This window comes from Tamandua tetradactyla, chromosome 9 (assembly GCF_023851605.1).
Source record: "Tamandua tetradactyla isolate mTamTet1 chromosome 9, mTamTet1.pri, whole genome shotgun sequence".
Classification (NCBI taxonomy): Eukaryota; Metazoa; Chordata; class Mammalia; order Pilosa; family Myrmecophagidae; genus Tamandua; species Tamandua tetradactyla.
Window position 1 is genome coordinate 33863895 of NC_135335.1, and position 10298 is coordinate 33874192.

Here is a 10298-nt window from a genome sequence, read left to right on the forward strand (position 1 = left end):
TTCTCTCCCTTCTCTTCTGGGTTCCATTGATGTTCAGCTTCTGGCTACTGCTTCTGTGGCTTTCTCTCAGTGAATTTCATTTGACTTCTAAAGGACTCCAGTAATAGGATTATTAAAATCCATCCTGGTTGAGGTGGGTCACACCTTAACTTGAAGTCACTTCATCAAAAGGTCCTCCTTACAATGGGTACACACCCATAGAAATGAAACATTTAAGAACATGCTTTTCTGAGGGTATATACAGCTTCAAACCATCACACAAGGCATTGATATATTGGCCATCCAGACAGCAGGCAGTAAAGGAGTGTAATGCCTTGTTTCTCCAAGGAGTCAGGGTGGGCCATTTCACTAAGCAATGAAAAGAAAAACAAACAACTCTCCTGCCCTCTTCCCTATTGTAATAGCCTTCTGGTCTCTCTATGACATATAACTTTGATTAAAGTCATCCTTTACCCATTTATCATTGTCCAGTGCAGTTTTTCTTTGACAATGTGAGGGTCTTAAATTTGTTTCCTGTATTTGATACCCATGAACAATCCAGGCTCATACAGCCTTGGAAATTGAGAGCTAAGTGCAAAAAAAGTTTTTCACTCAGATATTTCTTGTTTACTATTCTCTGGGAATGAAAGAAGTACCTTTCCTTTCATCTGGGGACTCCTTTACTACCACAAGACAGGTACTGTCTGATTTTAGATACAACAAGAAAATTACCAGCCCACAGAGAGATGAGCTAAAGGCATCTTTTCCATATAATCATGTCGTGGCAGCCTCAACTCAAATATGCAGACTCATTCCAAAGATGCAGCTGGCTAAATGTCCTGATTTTTCAGAATTGGGAAAGCTGAGTGGGGGAGTAAGGAGAAGAAGCTGAGGAGGCATGTAGGTAGGCAGTAGAAGATAGGAGGCATTTTAAATAATTGTAACTTTATTTTAAATACGGACTTTTACTAGGTCATACCTGGGCCAAGTTTCACTTAAGTAAAAATATTTTTTAAAGCCAATAATTCCTGGGTTAACATTTATGTCTGTGACTTTAAAAGTTTTATAACCTGTTTTTGTTAATTCACAAGCTGAAAGATGCACCTATTAAAAATTCTATTTAGGGCGGGCCACGGTGGCTCAGCAGGCAAGAATGCTTGCCTGCCAGGCCAGAGGACCTGGGTTCGATTCCCGGTGCCTGCCCATGTGAAAAAAAAGATTCTATTTTAATGTAACTTTATTCAAATTTGGAATGTATTTGTAAGTTGAATTATTTTCCCTTCCTGGTTCCCAAGCATCTAACAATATGATCTTGGGGAACATGGCCAGGAGAAATGTCCGCTCTAAGGCAATATAACTGAGAAAACTTCCAGTTGGTTTTCAACATACTCAAGGTGAATAATCCTCTTTCCTCACTGGTGCTGTGCTGCAGTTAAGAAGTGCAGTATGACACTTTAGTAGGTGGAACTTGGCCCTACTACCAATGCCTTCATTAGATTTAAAATACTTGTTTTACTTGATACAGTGTTTCATTGCACTTATTATGAGACTGTAAATAACCTATTCCCTTCTTCTCTCTGCTGAGATGTAAACAATTGGCAAGTTGTTTGATAAAAGTCTCACTTTGTGCTTTTCTTTAAGAAACATCTCCAGGCTTGATGTTTGGGTTTCCTGACAAATCTATCTATATCTATCTATCTATCTATCTATCTATCTATCTATCTATCTATCTATCTATCTATCTATCTATCTATCTATCTATCTATCTATCATCTATCTATCTATCTATCTATCTATCTATCTATCTATCTATCTATCTATCTATCTATCATCTATCTATCTTTCTTTCTTTCTTTCTTTCTTTCATCTATCTTATTATAGAAGTTGTGGGTTTACAGAAAAAACATGAATGGAATACGGGGTTCTCATATACCACCTTATTATTAACACCTTGCATTGTTACATTTGATGAAAGCATATTTTTATTATTGCCCTATCAACTATAGTCTTTGGTTTAGCTTAGGTAGTTGCTGTTTGTGTTGTGCAGTCCATGGTATTTTTAAAAGACATTTTTTAATTCTAGTAATATATACATATGACCTAAGATTTTCCCTTTAATCACATTCAACTAGGTAATTCAGAACTGCTAAATACATTCACAATGTTGTGCTACCACCACCACCACCACCACCACCACCACCACCACCATCCCTTACCAAAAATTTCCCTCATCCCAAATAGAAACTCTGTAAATTTTGAGTTTTAACTGCCTATTCCCTACCTCCACACCATCTGCTGATGTCCTATATTCTCTATCAGTGAGATCATACAATATATGTCCCTTTGTGTCTTGCTTATTTCACTCTACATGATGTCTTCAGGATACATCCATGTGGTTGCCTATATCAGGATTTCATTCCTTTTATGGTTGAATAATATTTCATTGTATGTGTATACATATACCATATTTTTTTATCCATTCATTTGTTGATGGATGCTTGAGTTGCTTACATCTTTTGGTAATTATGAATAATGCTGCTATGAACATCAGTGTTCAAATATCTATTCAAATCTCTGCTTTCAATTCCATTGTTGAAATAATATATATGAAATGACATATCTTCCACTGGGTGTGTCCTAGAAGAGGGATTGCTGGATCAGATGGTAATTCCAACCCAACTTTCTAAGGAACCACCAAACTGTCTTCCACAGCAGCTGCATCATTTCTGTTCTAGTTTGCTAGCTGCTGGAATGCAATATACCAGAAAAGGAACATAACAAGGGGAATTTAATAAGTTGTTAGTTTACAGTTCTAAGGCCTAGAAAATGTCCCAAGCAAAACAAGTCTATAGAAATGTCCAATCTAAGGCATCCAGGGAAAGATACCTTGGTTCAAGAAGGCCAACGACACTCAGGGTCTCTCTCTCAATTGAGACGACACATGGTGAATACAGTCAGGGCTTCTCTCTCAGTTGGAAGGGCACATGGCAAACATGGCATCATCTGCTGGCTTACTCTCCTGGCTTCTGGTTTCGTGAAGTTCCCCAGGAGGCATTTTCTTTCTTCACCTCCAAAGGTTGCTGACTCATGGACTCTCTGCTTCGTGGTGCTGCAGCATTCTCTGCTCTCTCTGAATCTCTTTCTCCAAAATGTTTCCCCTTTTATAGGACTCCAATAAACCAATCAAGACCCACCCAAATCGGTGGAGATATGTCGTCCCCTGATCCAGTTTAACAACCATTCTTTTTTTTTTTTTTTTTTTTTTTTAAAGGAAAGACAGAGAGAAGGAAGGAAGGATAGAAGGAAGGAAGGAAGGAAGAAAGGGAAACATCTTTAAACATTTTCTTGTTTTATTGTAATTTGTTTCTTTGTTTTTGTTACATGGGCTGGGGCCGGGAATCGAACCGAGGTCCTCCGGCATAGCAGGCAAGCACTTTGCCCGCTGAGCCACCGCGGCCCGCCTTAACAACCATTCTTGACTAAATCACATCATCCAGGGAGATGATCCAATTACAGTTTCAAATATACAGTATTGAATAGAGATTATAATACCTTTATGAAATGATATTTTGATTAAAACATGGCTTTTCTAGGGGGTATACTTCCTTTCAAACCAGCACAATTTCACATTCCCATCAGCAATGAATGAGCATTCCTATTTTGCCACATCCTCTCCAACATTTGTAATTTTCCATTTTTTTAAATAGTAGTCATTCTAATCGGTGTGAAATGTATCTCATTGTGGTTTGGATATGCATTTCCCTAATAGCTAATGATGTGGAGCATATTTTCATGTGCTTTTTGGCCATTTGTTTATTTTTGGAGAAATGTCTATTCAGTTATTTTGCCATTTTTAAATTGGATTGTTTGGTTTTTTGTCATTGGGTTGAAAGATTTCTTTAAAATATTCAGGTTATTAAACTTTTATCAGATAGATGATTTCCAAATATTTTGTCCCATTGAGTAGGTTGTGTGTTTACTTTCATGATAATGTCCTTTGATGCACAAAAATTTTTAGTTTTGATCAGGTTCCATTTATCTTGTTTTTTTTTTTTTCTAGCATAATGTTGAATAAGTGGTGACAGTGGGCATCCTTGTCTTGCTCCCAGTCTTGGAGGGAAGATTGTCAGTCTTTCATCTTTGAGTATGATGTTAGATGTGGGTTTTTCATAGATGCCCTTTATCATGTTGAGGAAGTTTCCTTCTAAGTGTTTTTATCAAAAAGGGGCGTTGAATTTTGTCAAATGCTTTTTCTGCGCCAATTAAGATGATCATGTGTTTTTTTAGCTTTGTTGTCTTAATGTGGTTTATTATATTTATAGATTTTCTTGTGTTGAACCACTCTTATACAACTGGATGAAGTGCAGTTGATCATGGTGTGTGATCCTTTTGATATGCTATTGGATTCAGTTGGCTAGTATTTTTTTGAGGATTTTTGCACCTATATTCATAAGGGATATTGGCCTGTAATTTTCTTTTCTTGTGGTATTTTCATCTGGCTTTGGGATGAGGTTGATGTTGGCCTTATAGATTGAGTTCAGGCCTAAATGTTTAGGTGTGTTCTCAGCCCTTCGGTTTCTTGGAGAACTTCTTGGAATGTCTGGTAAAATTCACCTTTGAAGCTATTCAATCCCAGTCTTTTCTCTGTTCAGAGGTTTTTGATGACTGATTCTGTCTCTTTACTAGTAATTGGTTTGCTGAGATTTATTTCTTCTTGAGTCAGTGTAGATAGTTTATGTGATTTTAGGAATCTGTCCATTTCATCTTGGTTATATAATTTGTTGGCTTACAGTTCATAATATTCTCTTACAGTTCTTTTTCTTTTTGTGGTGTTGGTTGTGATGCCCCCCTTTCAATTCTGATTTTATTTTTGTTCTTATTTCATTACAAAGAGTTATTTATGTCTTCTCTCTCTTTTTCATCATTAGTCTAGCTGAAGGTTTGTCAATGTTATTGGTCTTGTCAAAGAATAAACTTTTGGTTTTGTTGATGCTCTCAATTGTCTTTTTATTTCATATATCACTTCTCTTCTCTCTAATCTTTGTGAAAGGTTTAGGAGGTGGAAGAGAGAAAAGGCAGACAAAGAAACCTTAGAGTGAGTAGGTTTATTCATGCACTCCCAGGTGGAGCTCACAGAACCCAAGGTGAGTCTGTGCTTGGTTCTTGATCCGGGCGGATTTTAAGCAAGGGGGTCAGGTGATGTACGGAAGGGGCGGCACATTTTGCACAGCTCAAGTCACAGTGACCTTCCCTATTCTCCCAACCTAACATTCCAGCCTTTTTGTGATAATAGGGCACTGAGATCTTTCTGGCTACTTCCTGCTGCATTGGGGTGGTGTGGGGTTATAGGCCAGAACCGTTATAGTTAGGAAAGGGGGCAGGTTGGCTATAGGAATCTGGTGAGGAAGGCAGGCGGTGATAATGATGCAGGAGCATTTGATTGCCACCCGTGACAGTTCTTTCATGCATCCTTGAAGGAAGTTGAGGAGACAGGAAACTAGGAGGAAGAAAAGAGAGATTAGGATAACTGGTCCTAGTAGGAGGAGGAGCCATGTTGCCAGGGGAGAAGAAAACAAGCTCAGGGCAGAGTTGGTTACCTGTTTTCTATGGTAGAGATCTTTTTTCAGTTTGTTCAGGGTTTGAATATTTTGTTCTACCAGACCCACTCATTGACATAATAGCAACATTCTTCTTGGAGGAATATGCACGTTCCTCCTTTTTCAGCTGTTAGCAGGTCCAAGGCCCGTCGGTTTTGAAGGGTCACCTGGGCCAGTGAGGTAAGTTGACATTGCAGAGAAGACAGGGATTCTGAGGGCCACCTGTAGTCAAGTCTTGAGGTTTTGAGAGGTTAAAATACTGTGTCCCAGTGCCCCTCCTGTTTCAGCTGAGGCTGTGACTAAGGCAGCCAGGCTGATGCCCACCAGGATAGGAAGGAAGGCAGCCCTCTTGGAGCAAGGGGGGGCAACAGCCAAGTTAGCTTGGATTCCCCGTAGAGGGATAATTGAGGAACTACGGTCACCAGGAAGCATGGTCCTGGGGTAGTGAAGTTGAGGCACTTGGTAAGAGTCTTGTTACACCAGAAATATTGTCCTTTAGGGGCATGGGTGGAGTTGTGGATGGTGAAGTTAGTTTGGCATTTTCCATGGAGCTCCACTTGGCCCACAGTTGTGTGAGTAAGGTAGCAGACTCTTAGGGGGTATGGAAGGTTGTTGGGCTCTGGTTCCCATAGGGGGATGTTTTTCAGGGTGGTATGGCAGGAATCAGGGTTTCAATTATGAGAGAAGAGTATATGGGTTGGGAACCACTGGGTGGATGGGGGTGACACCCTCATTAATCAGTTGGAGGTCCTGGACCAGACAATAAGAACCGTTAGATTTCTTGACAGGCAAAATGGGGATGTTATATGGCGAGTTAGTGGGTATGAGGAGTCCCTTTCCCTTGAGCCAGATAATGATGGGTTGGAGTTCCTTCCGATGGGTAATGGAGATGGGAAACTGTGGCCGAGACTGGAATAAGGAGGGGTCCTTAAACTGGATTAGAACCGGTTTATGATGGGAAGCTATTAGAGGAGTTGAGGTATCCCATACCTCTGGGTTCATTAGGTAAGGCAGTAGAGGAGGTGAGGGAAGGGTGGACTCTGTGTGGAGGTGGAGGCCACACATAAGGGTAATAGTAAATTTGCTTGAGGTTTTTGTATCCAGTGAAGTGAGGCCCCCAACTTGGTAATAAGATCCCACCCCACTAGTGGGCTGGGGCAAGAAGGCATCACTAAGAAAGAGTGCGTAATGGGGTAGCCTTCTATTAAACATGTAAGTGGTCTGGTAGTCAAGGGGCACAAAGGATGTCCATCTATGCCCATAACTGTGACCTGGGAAGGAAGGATATGACCCAAGTAAGAGGGGAGGACAGAGAAGGTCGCCCCCATGTCCACCAAAAAGGATGTGGACTTACCCGCTACCTTGATTGTTACTCTGGGCTTGACAAGGGTGATCAGGGTTGCTGAGGCCCAGCATCATCAGTTTTCGGTGGCCAGGCCCAAGACTGCCAGCAGTGGGTCAGGGGTTGGAAGGATGGCCCCTCCACAGCCAGGCACTGAGGGACAGTCACTTTTCCAATGTCCCTTTTTTCCACAGAGAGGGCATGGTCCCTTGGGCGGTCAAGGATTGGGGCACTGACGGGACCAGTGTCCGTCGAGGCCACATCTGAAGCATTTTCCTGGTGGCGGATTAGTCATAGCCGGCCTTTTGTCAGTTGAAGTGGGCCGCAGGGCCACAATCAGGGATTGGGTTTGTAGGTCTGCCCTTCGGCAGTCCTAGGACTACTTTTCCGCCCTCTCCAACTTATCACAAGTATTAAAAACTTTAAAGGCTGTGTTTACCAGGTCACAAATATGGGCCTGAGGACCATCCTCGATTTTCCTAATTTTGTGCCTTATATCTGGAGCCGATTGGGATATAAAATGTGTGGCTAAGACGGCTTTACCAGCCTCCGAGTCAGGGTCTAGGCGGGTGTATTGGGAGAGGGCTTCTGTGAGCCGGTTTAGAAAAGTGGCAGGATTTTCCTCAGGACCCTGAGTAATTTCCCTCAGCTTATGAAAGTTTACGACTATATGGGAAGCCCTCTGCATGCCGGTTACAAGGCACATATACATCTTGTCTCGCCTAGTCCATCCGTTTTTCCCCTCTGGAGTGTCAACCTGATAGTCCCACCCTGGCTCTTGATCTGGCACTGCCTCAGCCCCTACTGGCACCTGGTTAGCATGAGCCCTGGCTGCATTAAAAATGCGGTCCATTTCATCTGTAGTGAGGGAAGAAGAGCAGATTACATGTCATGGCAGGTAATGTCATGCCAGGTAAGGTCGTAGGCATTAGCCAGATATTAGAATTCCTTAGTATAGATAGTTGGATCGTTGGAGAAGGAGCCCAACTGTTTGTCAATCTGAGAGAGATCAGCCAGGGAGAAGGGAGTAAAGCACTCTTTGAGCAGGTATGGGAGCTTATAGGTGAGGAAGGCAAGGCTGTCAAGGATGGTGAAGGACCAGGCGGTGGCAGAGGAGTTGGTGAAGGGGGAGCGAGGGCATGGAGGAGGTTGGAGAGCCACTGGAGTGGAATGAGGAAGAGAAGGACAAGATGGCAGCTGGAGCGCCGCTGGAGGGAGAGGAGAGTAGAGGGGAGGAGAAGAGGATAGTGTCCCTGAGTATGGTGGAGGCCCTGGTCGTCTAAAGGAAGAGGAATTGAGGGGGCCAGAAAAGGAGGAAACTCCATTGGGCTGCTTCTCCAGGAGTGAGGGCTTAGGGGTCTCTTAGGCTGGAAGAACCTGGGCCGTAGAGCAGGACACGCAGAGAGGGGGGCGGGAGCACAGAAGAAAACAAGCCTGGACATAAGGAATCTCGGCCCATTTGTCGTTCCTCCAGCAAAAGTTGCAGAGGTCTGTAGGGATATTAAAATTGAAAGTCCCATCCTCAGGCCAATGGGAATCATTATCCAATCGATATTGGGGCCGAGCCTTATTACAAAAGTAAGTGAGGCGTTTTGGCCGGATGTCTGGTGGTAAATCCAGTGTAGATAGGTTAGTCAGGAGACAACCCAGAGGCGTAGAAGGTTTGGCTTTCGAAGATTTGCTGCCCATACTGACGGGTCTGAAAGGACAAAGGACTGGTTCAGGGGGTGTTGGCGTCCCAACGCCCTGAGAGAGTCCTCGGAGCTCTTACGAGTGGGGGCTCGTCTCCCCAGGGGACATCTCACCCCGGTTTGAGGCCCTTTCAGGTCCTGGACCTGAAAATTGGGAGGGAAATGAGAAGTGGGGGCGTCCCCATGACTTTTTTTTTTTTCATCCAACAAGAAGCCATAACTTTATTAATGATAGAAACAGTACAAATTTCAAACCACGCTGCAGGTTACTCTTTTGAAACACCAAAAAAATTTCCTCATTTTCAGATGGTTACATTGTTAATTCCATAATAGCATTTACAATATCATTACTGTTGTTCTTCAAGGCTCGGACTGCCTTAGCTCTTGACACATTTGCTTGTGACATGACCAATTCTATGTCCTTAACTTCCACACCTGTTTCATCAACCTCCTCCTCTTCATTCTCCTCTTGTACAGTTGGAGTCTGCGTGTTTTCCTGAATGTTCGAGACAGCTTCACCTTGTACTTTGAATTTCTCAGCAGCTGCTAGTTGAGCTTGTTGAGATAAATCCTCGATCTTGGCTTCCCCCAAAACTATGTAAGTATCCGAAGCTGGGCTCTTGTAGACATCTGGCTTTGTGATGACAAAAAGGATATTCTTAGATTTCCGAATAGTGACTCTAGTAACTCCTGTAACCTGTCGAAGACCCAGTTTGGACATAGCCTTTCGTGCCTTCTTTTCACTCCGACTCTGTTTTGCTTTAGTGACTGGCTCTTCATCAATTTCAGCTGCTGCTGCCAGCTGAGCCTGTTGTGTGGTTGCTTGTGTAGAATCCTGTTCCTCCAGCTCTGGTACTGATTCATCACTGTCAGATTCTGTTCCAGACCCTGTCCCAGCCTGGGGCTGTGGCAATTCCTGCTCTGTAGCAGGGACGGTTTCTGTGGCTTCACCGGGCATTTTGTGCGATGAACGCGGAACCAAGATGGCGGCAGAAAGAGAGGGAGCGAGAGCCCCCCATCACTTTTTGAGTCCCGGGAAAGGGTATGAGGTTTGCGGGCGTCCCTGTTCACCTCAGCCCTCGGAAGAGAACCTGATGCAAATTCACAATTTTCGGAGAGTAATTAACGGACAGGCTCTCTCGGAATGGTGAGACCCGGCAGCAGGGCTAGGAGGGGAGGGACTTACCCAATCTGTAGTGGATGCAGGGGCGGGCCGAGGGATCCTGTGTCACTGGATATGTGGAGGAAGGAGGAGAGAGGAGGTCAGAGCACCCCTGGCCAGGCAGGCAGCACCTGTGCTCTCCTCCCAGGTTTCTGGCACCAGATGAAAGGTTTAGGAGGAGAAAGAGAGAAAAGGCAGACAAAGAAATCTTAGAGTGAGTGGAGTTTATCCTGCGCTCCTGGGCGGAGCTCACAGAACCCAAGGTAGGGGCTGGTGAGTCCGCGCCTGGGTCTTGATGCGGGCGGTTTTTAAGCAAGGGGGTCAGGTGACGTCCGGAAGGGGCGGCACATTTTGCACAGGTCGGATCATAGTGACCTTCCCTGTTCCCCCGACCTAACACTTTGTTATTTCTTTTCTTCCATTATATTGAGTCTTAGTTTGCTCCCTCAGTTTTGGGATTAGCTCTGTTTTGAAATCTTTTTTAGTGTAAACTATAAATTTTCCCCTCAGCATTGCTGTTGCTGCAT

The 10298-nt window shown here is 43.5% G+C and overlaps 1 pseudogene; it reads right to left on the reverse strand.

The window, feature by feature from the left end:
• Positions 1-8803: 8803 nt before the first annotated feature.
• LOC143646949 (nascent polypeptide-associated complex subunit alpha pseudogene) lies at positions 8804-9636 on the reverse strand (annotated as a pseudogene).
• Positions 9637-10298: the final 662 nt, after the last annotated feature.